Genomic DNA, 21,169 nt, shown 5'->3' on the forward strand with positions numbered 1-21,169 from the left:
AAAGACATGAAAACAAGGCCGAAGTACAGCTTGTACACAAGAAATGTATACAGGATTTTATGTTTATGTACATACAACCAATGTAGTTTTCAAAGATAATTTATGTGCTGTGAATTTTAAATTAATCACACAAGTGTTCTATTACTGACTTACCTGATTATTTTACGAGCTTAATGGTTTCATTCATACAAGAAGAATGAGCAATCTTATTTTTCTGCGAAATAACACAGGTTTCCCTTTATACAATACCATTTATTTTACTAACAAAAACAAAAAGAACAATGGAATTTCAATATTAGTGCCTTCTAAAAGCGGCTCATTCAAATATTTACTTTCAAATTTTTAATACATAAAACTGGCTACGGGTTGTCTATCTAGATCGGGTGCTTACTTCTTAATTCAATGCTACTAATAGATTCTCAAAAGGACGACCGATTTTCTGAACTTAATAACGTGCTTGGATGTGAAGATAAACAAAAATCAACCAAAGTATGACACAGCCATATTTGCCTGCATAACTGGAAATAGAATATAGTATTTTGTATTTCACTTAATTTTTTTTTCGGCAAAATAAATAAAAGTGTTTACCAATCTGTATCAGATGGTTTAGCTAAATCAAAAACACATATAATTTATAAAGTATTAAAAAAATGTTGATAATAAGAAAGAATGAAAATATTTGTTCAATGCAATCTCCTTTGTGGATTACCAAAACCAAAATAAATATGTTTTTAATGTTATCTCCCAAAATACATTATTAGTGCAAATGCTCACATGATGGGATTTGTTTTGCCATGAAACAAGTCAAAATGTGCAAGAGCTCCATTTCGATAATGTATTTAGGAGACTTAAACCTAGTTGGTAAAACCTGAACAAACCCGCTGAGCCGGACTGTACATACAGAAATCACATTATTCGTTATTAAAATAATGCTCCGTAACTACTAAGCTATGAATTTAGAGTTAACTCATTTAACTCTAAAATTACAAGATTCGTTCCAGGTTAAAAAATAAAAGTGTAACCTGTCACTGGTATATCATATTTTGAACAACAACAAATAAACAAGGACGGAAAACAATGTAGTATAGTTAGCGTTAATCAGATGCTCACTTTTCGCAGCATTTGGCACCAGCTGATGTTTGCGCGGCATGAGGCGGCAATGCATAATGTAACAGCTGGGGAATTTGTAAACATGGCTAGTGAATATCTGATTTAAAAAAAATGTAATTTGTCAGTATACAATTTTATTTTAATAAAAAAAAGTAGAAAATAATTAATAGGTCTTTTTACGACAGACAAATATCAGATATTTTGTATACTAAGTTCACCATAAAATGGGATCGTTTTAGGAATGGCATTTTATTTGGTTATATTTAAGAGATGAAGACCTTTCATTCCTATGTTAAGGTTCTACGCAGTATTACGACAAAAATAAACCTATAGTTGAGCTACGTTAATACCTCATAAACATTAACAAAGACACAGCATAAACTATAAGTTTATAAGTTTATTTAGCATAAGTTTATTGTAGTAAAATAAATGAGCATGGTTAAGTTTGTATGTACTATCTACAACTTTACAGTTGTATTAACGCCAACAGTTGTATTAACACAGTTGTATTAATTCCAAATGAAAGCACACCATATTATAAAATTCAACATCTTCAATTATGCTATGAACATTATTTAGTTGGATATACGAGTACATGTTTTTTCATCAACTATCGTAGCGTCTAACTTTAACAAGGTTGCAATTTTTTTTTAAAATCATCCAAATAAAGGCGGTATATTTATCCTGTTATATTCTATAACATAGCATAAACAGGTAAAAGGTAATATAAAGTATTTCTCTTTACAAAATAACAGATTAATAAACTAGTGAAGCTTGCGCACGTAATCGTGTGCAATCTAGACATAGGAGAAGAAGGATTTGTATTGATCTTTATTATTTGGCGTTCCCAAGTTTCTTGTTTTTGTTGTTACAGCCCAATTATTGAATACAAAACATTGACTCAGAATCTAAGTTTTCTATTTTTCTTTAATAAACATGAATTTTGGGGAAAGAGCTGATCAAATGGTTGAACACAGAAAACCAAAATAAATAGAATAAAACCCCTGTGAATTGGTTCCCTAGAGCGCTTCCTAGAATGCCAATGAAAGACAACTTATATATAAATAATTATACAGTTTAAAGACTTAGAGCAAAAAGCATACTACATCATAAGAGAAAGGTACAAAAATGTACAAAATGTTTACTCAGGAAACTGACATATTCTTCTCCTATTAGTATGTCAACAACGTTTATAATGCTTAAACTGTTGGAATAACTATGATATTCAATTGGTAAAATCACTAAAACTGCAATAACTTTTCAATTGTAGTCTTTATAGCATTGATGGTCGAACCTTTTTGTTCAGAGTTAATCCATATCATACTATAAATATATATAAATCTATATATATAAATCTATAAATATATATATATATATATATATATATATATAAATATATATAAATCTTAATCGTTCAAGCCATCATTTTAAAATTAGATTTTATTGATATTTGAATGGAAATCACCATTAAAAATCCAAATTTCAAATAAATGAAAACAAATTATAGAGATACCATGCAACATGGCGTGTATGTACTATTTAAGGGAACTTAGCCAAGTTTACTTCTATTGTACGTATATACTCGCTGTGTCGTCACTGTGTGCTAATTTATTATGCGTGGTGTTGTCCTTCTTAAGCTTAACTTAACTTTTAGGGACAACAAGTTGAGGTTTTTTTCTTTTTTTAATTGTTTCATTATTTATGCAAAACGACAAAACAGCTACTACAAGTACACAGAATCATTTGACTAAAGCAAAAGTAAAAATGAAATTATGATTTTTACTTAACCAGGGGCTATTCACTGAAGGAACTTGCCAATGTGCTTGAAACTGTTTTATAACATTTGAAATATATTAATTTTAGTAACTTTAAATCTTTTTCCCCACAAAAAAGCCAGTCTTATTATTAAACCCGATTTATCGAAGCACAATCCCAAACATTACGCATAAACAATTCAATTGCCCCTATTTTCCATTTGGCGGCCCGCTTTGCAACTCAAATATCACTACTATTTTATATTGGAAAAGTGCAGCTTTTAATGCACTCGCGCATAGAATTTTAATGAACGAGGAGTTTTTCGCCCTCCCAAAACTGAGCGCGACTATGGGTTATAACATTTTAACAAATTGATTGTTTATGCAATATCCATTTACATGCTTGTGAATAACGATTTCGCCTCGTTCGTTTTCCCGTATTATTTGTGGTCGACGCGTTTTGCCGGCAAACTGGCCATATGCCTAACAATAAATAATGATTAATATTTAGTAGTGGAAAAATACTAATGGCCTTTTGGTTTTAGTTGCCCCGCAGATGTTTGCTGATTTTCACTTTGCTAATTTTAATGGGTTCGCCACAAAGTGAGTAAGTGTTCGGTTGACTTTCAATTAATACTTTTTACCTCTGGTCGCATTTTACCAAAATGGATTTACAGACCGGTAACGTTTGTGGTGACTGTTTGTTTTAGTGGTGCTTTGCGTTTTGGCTATTAGTGCACGGGACAGCTTTTATATTGCATGCGAGCAGTTTTACGAGTAGGAAATGTATTTCGATATCAGAGTAAATGTTTTGTGGTTGGCAATTGTTTTAAATTATTTTATGTATTTAATCAAACAAATTTGACATGCCGTGAAAAATATTCAGAGTACTTTATGTATAAGACATTTGTAAGGTGTCAAAAACAAAGAGAATGACTGTATATTCTATAACTTTATTGAATGTATATTGTAAATTCGATTTCAATTTGAAATTAATTGTTAGAATCTTTACTAGACTTTTTAAGAATACCCTCTTATATAAGAGTAATGTTGTATTCATAAACACTTGGATGTTATTAATTAAACATGAAAAGATTTTACACAATTAATTTAGATAGTTTATTGAACTATTGTTATTTTTTTTCTAAACGAAATAAATCATAAAAAAAACTTTGACAATGAATAGTACCAGTAAGTTTGTAATCCTATTTTAAACATTCAGCCCTGTAATTGAAACCATGTGTTTAAGTTTTTATTCGTGTGTATGAAGTTTAGAATGAGCTTGTCATCTATAAGTAAATGGTATATTTTAGCATATATACTGTATTTTACAATTTGCGCTTTATTGTTTGACTAATAACCAGCCATGTTTATTATTGTATCGTATTATTTGGTTAAAATAATTTAAATAACAAAAAATAAAAATACTAAAAAAGAAACTTCTCTCTGCATAACCCCGACTAGACTATAAATCCTTAAATTTGTCTTTAGCCATTCAATAAGGACGATTAAAAAATAAGGGAAAATACTAAGCCTTAATAATCCTGGATATATAATAATCACTATTTTAACGAAATTTTATAATATATTCGTCAACTAGTGCTAGTGCCTAAATTCAGGTCTCTATAGAAAAAAAAAAACATTAGTGGAATCAATCATCACCATCATTAACTCATATTGAAATTGTCTTCAGATTATACAGTAGATATGTGGTTTATGTTAGCAGAGTTTTATATCAATTACGTAGCTTATTAATTGAGATATAATCTAGGGATGAAATATCAGCTAGTTACTTGCTCAACACCTTTATTATCAATGGCCATTAATAATTAAAAATAAAAATATAAAAATTATACGCAGTTTTTTAAAAAATGGGAAGAAATTACGCAAGAGGCAACAAAACACTTTGTCTCATTTTATTGTTATAATTTAAATGTTGATTTATGTAATGCATGTCTCGTCAATCTGTTGTACATAACTGATAAAAGGAATCCTAATTGAAATCAAACTTAAAAATTATTGTATGCGGGATATTTTTTAACATACAAATACGAAGGCAAATTAACAATAAGGTAGCCGACCAACCAATTTTAGTGTCAGGACAAGAGCAGTGTTACCTTTCTATTCAAATACATTTTATATATTTATACATTTATATATGCACCTTCATGTAAATTCAAACTTTAAATGCTTTTTTCAAATAAGGTAAAGACAAACATGTTGGAAAAGTTGGGCAATAATAAGATAAGCTTGAGAAAACAACTTTACTGAACAGATTTGACGGCACTGACTTAAGAAGTAAAGTCTTTATAAAGATTTAATATGCAGAATCATACGTATCGGGTTTTTCATACGTAAGAAAGGTAAACACAAAAACGTCTAAGTGTGACGTATTTCCCAATGATCATGCATCTCTGAAAAATAGAACTTGATTTAACGAAAATTCAAAACAGCTCTGTAACTACATGCGCGTTTGACAGAATATCAGTAAACGTTGAGAGCTGCGAAGGGACAAAAGAGACTGAAAGCTCAGGGTGTCCATTAAGAGCAAGGAAGGATTAAGCAGGGCTAAGGGCTCTCGACCTAACTAATGTATAAGGGCTTTTGACCCTCACTATGGCTAATTTATCTGGTAAAGTGAAGTGGACGAGTGAAGAGCAATCTTGGTATATTCATAATGTGTGGCTATTTCCAAAGTTGTCCACTTGTTTCGCTTGTTTTAGCAATGAGGCATTAAATAGTTTTGGGAACCTATAGTGTTTAATTTCAACTTTAAATGGATATTGAACTTTTGCCGATTGTAATGAGTACTGCATATCTACCTAATATTTTATTTCTTGAAAATACTTTGTAATGAGAACATAGCCAAGATGATGAAATCTGTTTAGGTACTTTGCAAGAGTAGACCTCAAGCTATATCATTGTTAATTAAAACTACAATCTATCTATATCATCGGTAGAATGTTGACTAATGTTAAAATCAAGATGAATATACTGTAATTTATTGAAATTATTACAGTAAATTCAAAGTATTTTATAAAACCAATACATTGTTACTATACTGATTTTGTAGTTGTTGTATTTTTATAACAAATTAAATTACATTGAACCGATTTAAATAATTTACATTCATACTTTTCTAAAGTATTTGACCTACTAATATTTAATTCTATAGTATTTAATTCTACTATTTTAGTAATTTAGATGAACAACCTAGACAGTGACATATTCAAATAAAGGTACTTGAGTAGGGAAGTGCAAACGAGTCTGACAATGTTGAACACTAAAATAAGTTTTTTGCGTGTTATAATCAGTTCAATATAAGTTTTACTTTCTCCCCCTAGACCATGCCATAGTATATGGAGAAAGTATTTTTTTTTTTGTAAAAAAACAAAAAAAATCGTTTTGGGTCCCCCTGGACCCAAAATATGGTTTTCGAAGTGATGTCTGTGTGTGTGTGACTGGATGTGTACAGAGCTACAGAATACACCTGTGGTCAGATTTTGATGAAACTTGGCATGTAGGTACTAACCATGACATCTCCAGGTATTTTTATGAAATTTTTATTTTTAAATGTTGATTTTCCCATAAAAACCCTTAAAATAACGGAAAAATCTGATTTTCTCAAAAATGGCCCGAACGGTTTTGATAAAAATGTATTATGTTGTAGCCCTTTAAATTTTGAACAAATCGGTACTCCTATTTCTGTAAAAAATACGGTTCAAAAGTTATTGTAAATTATGTTATTTCCCCATAGCAACCCATAAAGTAAGAGAAAATCGTATTTTAAAAGAAAAGGCCGGTTTAGGTTCTAATTCGTACGTGATAATCATTATCATTCTTAACAACATAGTGCAACGCCCAATTGCTGTAAAAATTGTGGTTCAAAAGATATTGTAGCTTATGTTATTTTCCCATAAAATCCCATAAAAAATAATAATAATATAATTTTGATTTAAATTTGTCTGTTATGGTCCTTATGATTGTAAACAAAACAGGGCAACCCCCCATTCTTGTAAAAATTACGGTTCAAAAGCTAATGAAATGAAATTATTTAAACTCGGTTCTCCAAAACTTAAATCCCGCGCTCCAACCGCTGGACCACCTGCACGGAGGCCTGTGAAGTGCATTTCTAAATACTTAACACTTCAAACTGTTAGCACCCATGGATCTAATTGAATGTTTTCTTTATAAGGTTTCAAGCAGAGAAGGCGTTTTAGACTCCCGTGGGGCAAAGGCAGGTGATTGAGTGTTTCTATTCAACTACTAGGTGTTTCCAGACCAACACCCAAGAGTAAGGTCCCATAGGGTGTCATTTCAAAGAGCTTTTCAAAATAGCATAACGTACTTGGTGATGTGAGTATCAAAATGTGCATCTAACTTAAGATCGGATAGTTTTTTCATAAGGGTAGGGTATGTAGTTAGCACACTCTTTAGCTTACTGAACACCTGGTGATCACTCACTCATATCTTTACTTCCATTTATTCACACCGGCGTTCAGTATACACAATGGTACCGGTTTTTATTACGAATGCACTTCATGCTTAGAGTCGCTGTGCAAGGAACGATTATGAAATCAGCAGTTGTTTCCATGAATACTAGAATAGACACGGTATGGATCATAAACATAAACAAATTATGTTAATTGTCCGAAAGTAAAAGCTATTTAACATTGCCTAGATGGAACTGTCTAAACCAAGGTAATGTTATTCGTATAGAATTCGGGTCAGTTACGTCGTTTGTTTATGTTTATGATATATCAAGTGTCTGTTCTAATATTCGTGGTTGTTTCCATAGAACGTATTTGCAAACAATTTAACTTATTTTTGTACACATAGCACCGGCAGTTAGTTATGTGCAAGTAATGAGAATGATCCATAACTAAGTAGTTGAGTTGTTACACTATTAGCTTAGGTTGGCCGGTTTGATCCTGATTAATTAGTTGGTTTTTTGGTTAAAAACTTAAACATTGACCTTTTATTAAATGAACCTGGCTAAAGAAAATGTTGATCTTAGTTTGTGAACCAAGCTGCACTAGTCATCTTACTTTTACCTACCACTCACATTGCACAATCCGTTCAAAACAAACACCTCATGTTCGCTTGGTGGTAACAACTCTTAGATATAAAAAAAAACTTAGCTTGTAATTTATTTATTTAGTAAAAATCATTTACATTACTTCCTTATTCTCATACTCTCTTATTTTTGCAGAGTAAAAAATAAAAAATAAATCAAAAACATTCATTTTACGACCTTACTACTCTGTAACTGTTATAGGTTTCTATTATTTTCATGTATTTGGAGAGGGTAAAGAGTGTTAAGCTCAAATTATGTTTAATGAATAATAATGTGAATATCATTTTAAGTATGCTGTAATCGTTTTAATGTATATTTTAAATGTATGTCCACTATCATTATTCTACCTATTAGGATAGAACAGCACTTTCGTGTTAAATTTAATTATTAGTGCAATACAGTATCAACATATTCTTTTAAGCTTAGTTCATTTTTCTTTTGTTGGGCATTTAAGCAGCAGATGCAATTCTGTAATAATGTATACATTTTTGTCAGCATATCGTAGGATTTTAGTAACAAAGTCTTGAATCTTTAATGTTATTGATCAAATTTATAATAAGCCGGAATTTTAAAAGGATTTTATATTGTAATTTTTATCATATTTTATTAATGTTAAGGTTTATGTATTATATAAATACATGGAAGTAGGGATTAGTGATTAAATATATAAGCATTGACCTGGTGAAAATCACAATTTCAATTTAATAGCGTTTCTAAAATAAAATACCGAAAAAAGTTTGAAAGGCTTTTCTAAATTGGTTCTTGTAGAATTCATGTTATTTGTGTGTAACTAGAAGGAACAGTTCTTGAACTAAATAGTTATAAATAGTTTCTTTAAATAGTTTTGAGGATTTGTAAATACTTTTAAATTATTTTTAAATCTACTATATATGAAAAATATAAATCATAAGGGGAGTCGCTACTGAAATCGCTAAAAAAATTATTATAACAAATTTTTGTAACTGGCTCCTATACCTAAGAAAGACCTAAAACCACAATAAAAATTTCATAAAAAAGTTTTATGCCTTAAAATTGAGTTTCATCATTTTTTTATTTTCAAAGAAAACTATAAAACTTACAAAATGGAAGCGGTATAGTTTTGTTCAGCATGAAATTCACTTTAATATCACGTATTTTTATGGCATTAAAGAAACATTTACTATTTTTTAAATCAAAGCAAATTTGAAGAATTTATTTACATTTTTTGTAAAATTTATTTATAAAAATATATTTTCCAAATAGATTTAAAATACGCGTATTTTTAAGTTTTTTTTTATGAAAAGCCATGTTCAAAATTTCAGAACAGAAGCTCAAGTAGTTTTTTTGGTATATCAAATTTTGTAGGCTGAAACATGGAAAAACACAACTTTCGGGAAGCTGAGGTTTTCCGGCAGGTCCTTGGATTCGAGGACTTGTAAGAAATATACAGGGTGTTCATAAAAAACGTTTCAGGACATTAGGAAATGAATACTCATACTAAAAGGAAGAAAAAAGTTTATGTAAAGGTATGTCCAAAAATTCATATTTACCCAGATATCTGCCATTTTGTTTTTTATACAACTATTTTTATCTGTCAAGTTTTTCATTCGATGATTATGAAATTTGGTAAGCATGTTAAAATACACAAAATAAAAAAAAAATAATAAAGTTGGTTCGATTGTGAATTTAAATAATGCGGCCGTTTGAATTTTTATAACTTAACACAAAAACAGCTAAATCTATGAAAAAATGTCAAGTATAGTTTTTTTTAGCATTTAAATTTTCCTACCAAATGATACCAAGATCAAAAAGATCGGACTGAAATAGAATAACTGAAATAGAAAATTTTTAATTGTAAAACTAGTATATAAGATTAAAAATTAAATGTTTCCCGACTAAATTTGCCCTACACCAAAAATTTTATATTCCAATTATTTGTTGTATGATCTTTTTTATCTTGGTATTGTTTGTTAGGGAATCAAAAATGAAAAAAAGTAATCTTGATATTTTTCATAGAAAAAAAATAAAGAGTTTCAGGACTTTAGGAAATGAATACTCATACAGTACTAAAAGGAAGAAAAAAGAGTATGTAAAGGTATGTCCAAAAATTCATATTTACCCAGATATCCACCATATAGTTTTGTATGCAAAAATAGTTTTATCTGTAAAGTTTTTCATTCGATGATTATGAAATTTGGTAAGCATGTAAGCATACAAGACCTATTATAGAAAAAATAATAAAGTCGGTCCGATTGCAAATTTCAAAATGGCTGCCGTTTGAATCTTTGTAACATAAATAACTCAAAAATGGCTGATTCTATGAAAAATATCAAGATTACTTTTTTCATTTTTGATTCCCTAACAAACAACACCAAGATCAAAAAGATCATACAACAAATAATTGAAATATACAATTTTTGGTGTAGGGCAAAATTAGTCGGGAAACACTTAATTTTGCCTTATCCAAAGGCATATGATTAATACTAGTTTTACAATTACAAATTTTCTATTTCAGTTATTTGTCGTCCGATCTTTTTGATCTTGGTATCATTTGGTAGGAAAATATAAATGCTAAAAAAACTACACTTGAAATTTTTTTATAGATTTAGCTGTTTTTGTGTTAAGTTATAAAAATTCAAACGGCCGCCATATTTAATTTTACAATCGAACCAACTTTATTATTTTTTATTATTTTGTGTATTTTAACATGCTTAAAAAATTTCATAATCATCGAATGAAAAACTTGACAGATAAAAATAGTTTTGTATAAAAAACAAAATGGCAGATATCTGGGTAAATATGAATTTTTGGACATACCTTCACATAAATGTTTTTCTTCCTTTTAGTATGAGGATTAATTTCCCAAAGTCCAGAAACGTTTTTTATGGACACTCTGTATATACCTATATATATTTTCTCATATGCACATGTATGTAAAAATGTTTCCGGGCGGTTTTTAACATGTTAAAAGATATATATATTAATTTACAAACAAAAATTATTTTTGAATTTTTAATGATTTTTCACTATTTTAGTAACGACTCCCCTTAAAGATATTTCGAAGGTTTAAAATCATTTAGCCTAATTCCAAATCTATTTAAATACCTGACTTTTCGATTAGAAGTATATAAGGCAAACAAATAATGGTTTAAACAACGTTACCTATTTATTAGTTTTGCTTTGACTGTAAATGTGTGTCATTCTTTAGGGCTTACCAGTTGCATTTTGCTTAAAAATATTAATAAGTTTTAAAAAGTCGTTGCAAAGTGTAAACCCCGTTTTCAGAGTGTCTTATAACACAGTATGATTTGCACACTGCAATTAAAATTCGATTTAACAGATCCAACAGCATTTTTTTCGCCCAAGGTGCGTAAACTACTTTCTCACACTATACAATCGACATTAAGAAATAGGGACAAAGGTAACATTCAATGATTTTATCCAACGTTTAAGGTTACTTAGCAAAAATGTTGAGCTATGTTTATTATTTTAACACTGTATAGCTAATGTTATTACTATGACTTTTAGCTTCGCCCTAGATGATATGACTACTTTTTACCAACACATAACGTCCCGAAAATGATTTAAAACATTAAATAGTGTGATAACAACAATTTTTAATTTTGCTCCAACTACCCAATCTTATCTTATTGACTGGGACGGTGGCGTCGTCCTGTAATCCAGCTACTAGGAGATCAGGAATTGTGGATATTTATATGCATGCACTGTGGTTACGATACTCCCTGGTGTGGATTAACGTCCGCACGAGTGAGTACTACGACTATCCGCAGTACTATCCTGATAATTAGACCTATTAGTCAATACCAAGGCAAAAATGTTGTTCGGATTCCAATATAAACCGTTTTTATTAATTGGTATGGTCTAGTAATTAACAGGAATATGTCGGCCTTATTCGCACCCTTTACGCCCTTTGTACTCCATAGATGATTTAGTGAGTTATTATGATTTTACTATGCTTTTCTTAAACTTGTGGACATAAAGATTCCTCAGAGGTTTTCAGTTGACATAGGGGAATAAACATTTCCTAGCTTTTCAAAACTAATTTTTACAGGCCAAGAAAGTCTTTGATTGAGTTTATGTTACTGTTTTCTCCCATAAATTGGCCACTGGCTCAAGGGTTTGATTGAGTGTAAGAGGATGAAAAAGAAAAAAAAACAGTTTGGACCAATTTGTATGCTCTTATTACATTTAAATAAGATCATACTTTTTATTGCAACTATTATCTCCACGACTCCACTACTGCAGTGCTTCCCCCCTTCCACAACCCCTTTGGGGGGGGGGGGGTACAGAAGGGGGCGTGTTGACGAAGGTTCTGTAGATGACGTCACCCAAGGGCAAGTAATTGCTGTCACCTATTGTTGAAACCTCAAATGGCCGAATGTACATAGGTACAGTTACGTTTGTACGCGTCAATGAAAATACTGAATATTGTGTCTACGAATAACGAAAAACAAAAAACTCCATCAATAAACACATTCCTTTTTTTACAAGTTGGATTTTTAAGTACTTTTTGACGAAAAAATCACTAAGGGTATTGTATAGGCATACTACTTTCATCCCATAACATGAATGAGGATTTATTAAATGCATCTTAGCTTTAGCAGCTGGATTGAACCGATACAATAGAGTCGAAATAGTAAATCATTGGTTAATAATGATGATTTTAAAGATTTACCTTCGTTTACCTTAATAAAGAAGGAGATCGCCTCAATAAAGGATTTTAATTTCATTTGATTTACCTTATCTTAAAATCAGTTTGAATATCGCTTTGTGTAAGATGGAAACTTGTATGGGAAAAGAGTTGAAACTATAATTTATTTAACAATCGAATACACATGTAAAAAAAATGCAATGCCAGCAATTTATTGTAATGAATCCATTCTCGACTGGTTACAAAAATACGATTGCCAATTAATTGTTGGAATATTTTATTGTATTTCTTCAGTATAGTTATAGCAAAGGTGAAAAAGAACAACTATTGTTTACAATGGAATGGAAGGTGTTTTTTTTGTGCTTTCACGCCTGAGGACGGTATCAGATTCCAGATCCCGAAACGTCGTGAACACATTTTTTATCGACATTTTTTTATCAATTTCGATGGAAAATGTCCGCAATAATTACTTAAATACCAGTAGTTTCTACAACACCAAAATCTTCCTAAGACTGTTTGCTTTGGGGACACAGTGGTCAAGCGGAAAGATTCGTGGCCTTTGAAAAATATTTTTCAAACTAACGGTGGTTATCATATTATCATCATAACATACTATATTATACCATTATTATATTCATCATATTATTTTACTGGCCATTTAAAAAAAAAGTACAACATTCGGCAGGGAAAACTAATTTCAATCCAAACGTAAAAATAATGGACTAATATGTTTGTTGAAAAAAAACTTGTTTAAAATGAACTAAGATGCATATTTCCAGGAGTCAGTTCTATCTAGGGAAATCGCCTGAGAGTATAGATTACAAAACTATTTAAATTACTGTATTATTGATTTCTAACACATGTCTAAATAAAACAGTTGACTTATTACATATAGAGTTTATTATTAATTTCAAACAGTTCAAACCCCAACAACTTAATTTTAATAAAAACAAAAAATTAAATAGATGATTCGTGAAAATGGATTTCTCCTTTTAATCAAGATCGTTTTTAGTTGATTTACTCTAGTACAGCTAGAAACTTAAAAATTACTATAAGGGCAGTCTGTGTAAAAGCTACATTTTTTTTCTGGAAATCATTTTAATTTATCATGAGAATCAAGTTAAAAATATTTGGGAACAAAGCTTGAATTGTTAGTGATTATATTTGTTATTAAACTTAATAAACCTAAGTATCATAACAATTAATGGACCTTGTTCAAAGGTTTATTGCGGACATTTTCCATCACGAATGTAAAAAACAATACACAATGTTTCGGGATCTGGAATCTGATCCCGTCGTATTTTTTGACTACTACCCTCTGTAGTATATTCCAACTAAGGTTGGGCGTTTGTGTATTGTTAGTTGTAATGTGTTAGTTAAGTTTTTTTCACCTGAGGACAGGATCAGATTCCAGATCCCGAAACGTTGTGTATTGTTTTTTACATTCGTGATGGAAAATGTCCGCAATAGACCTCTGAACAACATTCTCACCATCACCAACAATGAACTTCAAACAAAGTAACGTACCTTCTTGATTAAACATTATTGTCTCGTATAACGACTACCTTTTTGACGTATCTTTTACTAAAAACTTTAACGTCACATAGCGTTATCGGTTTATATGGTTCAGTGTAACATTGATACTATTTCAATTAGATATTATCGTGGGTGGACATTTACCATTCAAAACAATTTAAAGCAAAACCAAGATAAAATTATATTATTCAAGGATTTCACAAATTCTAGGTATAGTTCTAAGATCTGGAATCTGACTTAGATTCCACCCGTTGTTATGTCTAGCATGAAGACGATATCATAAATGAAAACATCAAGAAAATAAGTTTTCTTTTGGTTCATCTTATCTTAATCAATTTGATTACCAGATAAACGGTATGCTTAAAATTGAAACTCTTATCGGAAAAGAGTAAAAATAGATGCAATCATTTTACAATCGAATACTGATGTAAAACTAATCCAATACCAGCTTTAATTGTTGTGAGAATAAATTTACTTCCACACTCACATAAATACATACAACTAAATAAAATTAGAATGTTATCTTATTAAAATAAAACATTTTACAATTTTATAAGAACCATTCAAGAATGAAAAGCAGTCTTTGAACGTGAAAAACAGCTGAGATTAAACTAATTGTAAAGTCAAAGGTTGGATGAGATTCATTAAAAGTTGCAAGACAAAGTAGCCAGCTGTTTAACGATTGCTGGACACCGCAGCCGTGTTAGTTCCAGCGTGCACCGCGTGGTAGCAGCACGAGTGGTGAACACAGTTCTACCACCCCACGCTAGAGTGTGTTCGTAGTCTCTTTGCTGAATTTTTAAATCGCTACTATGACGGGTAATGGAGGTGAGTGTTATTGAAACACTTTATATTCCTAGCATTTAAAATTTAGTGATTGCATAGAGTTTAATTGTTTTTAATGATGGCAAAACAATTTTGTATCAATAAAATTGTTGACAAAATTAAGAATTCATTCAATAACATTTTTTTAATTGTGACGGAATAATTTTTTTCTATATTCATATTTTCTGTTTCCAGTAAAGTTAAAATATCTCTAACGTCCTTTAAACTCTGAAATAGTGATAATAGCATTGCTATAACAAAAATACTGTAGTAAGTAGAGTTAAATTATAACACGAATAACACAAATATTAACTTTGTTATATATGTAAAATATTAGAGTATTTTAAATACAATTTTACCCAAAAAAATTGCTTATGTACCAAAAAATAAAATAGGGAAATTTATGTATCCATATGTTTGTATAAGGTATATTCCTTTTAAACATTATAAGATAACTTGAAGTGTTTTGTGATTGTGAATCTATCCATGGGAATTATAATAAAACTTTCAAATTTGTTAGTTTTTTCCCTTATCAAAGTGACACACACACACACTTGACGTTTTACAGTAAAACTATATTTCATAAACAATAAATTAAAATGATTCTCTTTTTTACAGCAGACATTGACTTTACCACTGCGGAATTTCTAGCTGAATCCATGAATGAATTCATCAATCGTTGCTATGCTGTAAAGATTAACCAAAATACAAATTTGTAAGGCTCTTACATAAAAAAAACAAAAAAAAACTGTTGAACTGTTTATTTAGTGTTGTAAGCAACCAGATGACACAATTTTTACGATATAGGAATATTAAATTATATACCTATCATTAATTGGTTTTTGCGTTATGTGTAAAATGTGTTTAACTTATTTTGACGATGACTCAAGAAGTGATCCTATTGTTATTTTGCCAATGGCGGACCCGTGGGGTTGTAAAAATGCACCGAAACATAGTATGTAGCAAGTTTCAAACTATTATACTCATTGAGGATTCCCTGACGAGGTAGGGTATATTTAGCCATTATTTGTTACAAGAATATTAAGTATAAAATTTGTTTATGTATAAATAAGCATTCCCGTATGTTTTTTTCTTACTATAACGATAACACCATTTTGTACAAGTAATTTCTTTTAGATTGCATCAACATGGATTCAATAATGCCTTCAATAAAACTTGCCTTGTCGTAGAATATAATGTATAGAAGATTGTTAAGAGTTCATAATTGTATTATATTAGCCAAACTGGACGAATTAAACAACAAAGTAATCATGCGAATTATTGTTCTGAATAATTTTTTAAAGTTCGATACTGTCCCTAGTTTTATTGTTCGTTGGACATAAAGGCGGGCTTGGTTACAGAAACAGTTTACCCTAGTCATCTCACTCCTTGCTACCTCACCTTTCAGTTGTATCTCGCACTAATTACAATTCTCTCACACATTATAAAGGGACAAAAATATTTAGATAATGACATGTCTCAAAGCTTGAGAGAAATTAGACACAGTTCACCTGATTAGAAAAACGTTAATTCAACACACATGAGCTTAAGACAAATGACACACTTATTAACAGGAACAGGAAGTAAGGGTTTACCTTTGTAATGTCTCAATCATCATTTGCGTTCTGCAATTTGGAAAGGATTAATAAAAATGTCTCAGAACCATGTGGTGGGTTCCTTAACGAAGTTCTCGCTTAGCATATGTTGTCTCGGGAGTCGGGACCTATACTCGCCTTCGTCATCAGAAGTTGCATAACCCGTTATAGTTTCATAGATAGGTTTTACATTCAAATTTACAGCGGGGCTAAGACTCGTAACTTATTGTTGTGCACATTACAATCATTATACATCATAAGTTACACGACATTTTGGTGAGACATCTGACTTTGTGTTCAGGGCTGAAAATGTGAAGGTTAGAACACTCATTTTAGAAGAACACTCATAATAGAAATAAAAATGGCAAACACATTAATCGACACTTTTTACAAACCCACAATTCTAACTCAGTACTCTGAGCACCCGATCTATGCTTTACTTTTTCATGGGAAATGTTCAAAATAATCTTGGTATCTGCGTCATTTAAGGTCATGCATTAATTGCGACCAAGAGTTCCTGAATTGCACCAAGCCCTCAAATTGCCCCAAAAATGTTCCTTGGTTGCGCCAAGCCCAAGCCAGGTAGGGGCGAGTGGCCTGCAGAGGGAATGTTCTTGTTTACGTGTCATCCTAATCTATCCTAACCAAACATAACCTATTCTAACCTAACCAAACATAACCTACTCAATTATAGTATAGTAAAAGACGGCCAATCGATAATGAACGTATCGGGTGGTTACCTGGAGTAGTTGGTGCAATTCAGGAATACTCGACTACAGGTCAGTTGGCGCAATTAACACCACCCTTATTGAACAATACCAATAATTAACTTAATAGAAATGCGATTATAAGCTTACTTTCTTCACTTTCTTTGTTTTTCTCTTTCTCTTTTGAAAAATTAATTACTGATAACAAAAATATATTAATGTTAAGGTTGTTGCGTGCCTAGAAGAGGCCCAGCAGAAACTCATTGGTCACTCCCAATTGACTAGTGCGGTGCCAGGATGACATGAAATAAAATCCCAAAATAGAAGTAAGACAAAAGTTTAATACATCAATCAATAACCAATCATCAATGTTGAACAATATTCAGTAATCAATATTCAATAATTAATCAATTAATTATAATAATCAATAGTAATTCAATAATAGGCCCTACATATCACACCCGCTACTCAGGTAATACATTAATAGACCAGAAATTAACAAGTACGCTTTCACTGGTTGTCCTTGATCCTTTTAGAAAAAGAGAACACAAATTTACAAAATTACAAATTAGGCATTTACAAATTATTTTGAAAGCAGTCAACAGACAAGTTCAAATTAAAGTTACAAAAACAAGAAAACAAGTTACATGAAATCAAAGTGTAGCTAGAAATACAAGTTGCATATAAAAATACGAATTCCTAGGAAGTGATTACTAGCTCAGAAAGGTGAACAACTTCACAAAATATCCAGTTAGATTTGATATTAAAGAAGATTGAGACAATGACAGTTCAGCCTGCCATAATAAGAAATATTACAAAATTTAAAACAAGAATCAAGGGTAGGCCTATTTAATAGCCTGGTACAAGTCTGAGAGCATGAATAATTAAACTTAACAATTGAACATGAAATCATATCAGACAAATTTACAATAAACACAGTACACAGTTACAATGAATTTACAATTAAACTATAACCTAGCCACCAAGAGAACATCCCTTAACGACAATCCATTTGTTAAACTTATTATTAAATTTGCTTTCAGTTTGCTGATTCCGTCTTCTCAACTGGAGTGTTACCAACCTAGTAGAGTGAATAGACAACTGTTCGTGCCGTGAGCGACGAAACTATACTATAACACGGCACAAGGTTCCGCTTCATTCTCGGTAACCAGTCCGTTCTTAAGTTACGCTGACATTACGCTTAAATAGCTAGTTAGATAGGTGGATATAGGAGTTTGAATCTGAAGGTTTTAGGATAGATTATGAGAAGTCTGTACTTTTTGGTGGTTTAAAACTGTACGGTACGTGAGCACTAGACAAAATCGTCTTCGCTAAAAATATAAGTTTACCTTAGTCAGTGACAAAGCTACTCGTATCAGACCAACAATTTAACCACCATCACTCGTACATATCGTTTAAAATGAGCAGCCTATAGGTTGTTAATTCAATATAACCAACATCTAGGAGTCCAAAGCAACCAGCTTGCTTGACATCAGATTGTTGCTGCACTTATAAAATGATGGTGCTTTGTTTGTAAGTAAATGCCTATAAAGCAATGTATTTGCAATAAGAAATTCAACTAGGATTCAACTGCACCTTGTCTCCTATAGAAGTCAAGGTGAAGTGTCAAGCCAAGACAGTTGCAGCGGACCGGAAAATGACCGCTGACCCATAAACAGTCTGAGACACGACGGAAATGAGCACAGTTTTATTTACATCCGGTGACCACCTCCAGCTGACCGACCTATCAGGCAACTGTTGAAGCGTCGAACATTGGGTCTATTAGGTGTTCCCAAGCCCAACCTGTCTGGGCGCGCGAGACTGATGGGAAAATTAGCTAGAGAATTACACTATGATTAATTTAATTTAGTCTGGATGTGGGTGGAGGGAGGACTATGCCACATCGCTATCATGAGTAGGAGAGGAGACCTAGTCTTAGTTAACGAATCTTGTGTAAACGGTGGACATAGAATGAGAACGATAATAGATTATTGTTGACTTGTCTTCATCGTATCTTCCTTTTCGTCCTATACCAGTTTAGTTTACAGTATGTCTATGTACAAACCTACGATAAGACCCACACCCAATCAATTATATGGAAATCAGAAATTACAGTGCTCTTATTCAGTTAGATTCCGAGCTGGATCAATTCAAAACTAAAATAAAATAATTTTTATTTGTTTATAAAATAAAGATACAATTGAACAACTTTTACTTTAAGATGTTAAATGAAAACAAGGTCAGTTAAAAACCTTATATGCTTGAATAATTATTTAGATAAATTAAATATCCTGTAAACACACAAACACAAAAACATCATTGAGACAACACTGCATAATCAAATTGCAATCCAAAAGCCATGTTGAAGTGGTGGGAGATATTGCTATTATATAGACTGTTTTCATTGCAAGAGACATATTCTTTAGCTAATAAGTAGACTTACAGTTCACTGGCTGATGACTTATAGATGCAAACCACATAGTGTAATACTGATGATGGTGGTGTATGACTTTGTCACACCTAAAGAAGAACTCTTGTTGTCTGAAACAATAGTAGTGTACAGCGGTACTACAATACTAACAAAGGATCACACGACGGGGCATTAATCCATTTTGGATGCAAACCATTGGGTAACGGCATAATCACATAGCTAAATTTTGTTTCACGATGGTAGTTGCCGTAGAGGCCTTTAGCGTAGTGGCCCGAAACCCCATGCATACAGTCAGTCACATATCCACTCCTTCGTCAATTTTGTGAACCAAATCATTTATTCAAATTAGTGTCAATGCCTACTTTAAGGGAGTGTAACTTAAATATGCACGTCTCTTCTCGTATATAAGATTTCCTAAGCGATCTCACAAGATTTTAAGACATTTTATGAAACAAATAACTCCTCAGCAACTCTCTCACCTTAACTCAAAGTCAAGAGTCAGTTTCTACTTGATCGATGTGAGTTAAAAAGTGCGGTTAGTAACAAAATGGCGGGAGTGGCGTGGCGGCGACCGGAAGCCACTCCCGAGAGCGTGCAGGTAATTGTTGTAATCGACGCGGTTGACGCGAGCGCCATATTGGTGAGTGAAAGTCCACTTCCGGCGTTTTCCACAAGATTTCCCTCGGCTGCGAAACAATGGACAATCAAACAGGGTGTGAACCAGAAGACAATCGAGGTCGTCCTGCTGTGAAATCCTTCCGCAACTACGACTGTTCAGTCTGGCTGAGATCTGTCCGGAGTTCAGGATTGGCAAATGACGGAAATGTTGAAATTGTTTGGCGTGGTCTGATACATCTCAGATCAGACTGAAGAGGACAAAAGCCCCGAAACATAAACTTTTCTCATCCAATGAAACTTCACAAGAAGAAGGGAGAGTTTGATCTTTCTTGAGTAACATCCAAAGCTAGTTCACGAGAAAATGGAAACATAAAAACGTGTTTTCCTCCTGCAACCCAACCAAGCTAGGACTAATACTGTAGTATTAGTATAAATCGATGCATTATTTAAATAAAGCCAAACTGTAATTTACTTTTCAATTTAAGATGCCCATGTCGTTTCTTAAATTATAGCTGTCATAGAGATTGCCTATCTTGAATATAAATTGTATATTCAGACACCTTAACCTAAAGCTACCCATGAGTATAGCCTGTTAGATGTTCTAACTTGACGGTGGAATACAAATTAGAATCGTGCCTAAGTCTATCCTCGACTACAGTAAAATGTCAAGAATTAAAAAATACCCCCGCCGCAGCAAACCTGCAGACTAAGCGAATTTCAACTTAACTGAAACATTTTTACTAAAATATTTCCACAAGTAAGACATATTTATTCCCAATTTAAATAACATTAGATTTAACGAATGCTTAGGTTTGCTGCTACGGGGAAGGTAAAAAGTTCCTTTTGACCAACCGTCAATAGTATA

The sequence above is a fragment of the Macrosteles quadrilineatus genome, unplaced genomic scaffold (genome assembly GCF_028750875.1).
Source record: "Macrosteles quadrilineatus isolate MER2022 unplaced genomic scaffold, UCM_ALF_1.0 Scaffold_3__2_contigs__length_128488019, whole genome shotgun sequence".
Lineage (NCBI taxonomy): Eukaryota > Metazoa > Arthropoda > Insecta > Hemiptera > Cicadellidae > Macrosteles > Macrosteles quadrilineatus.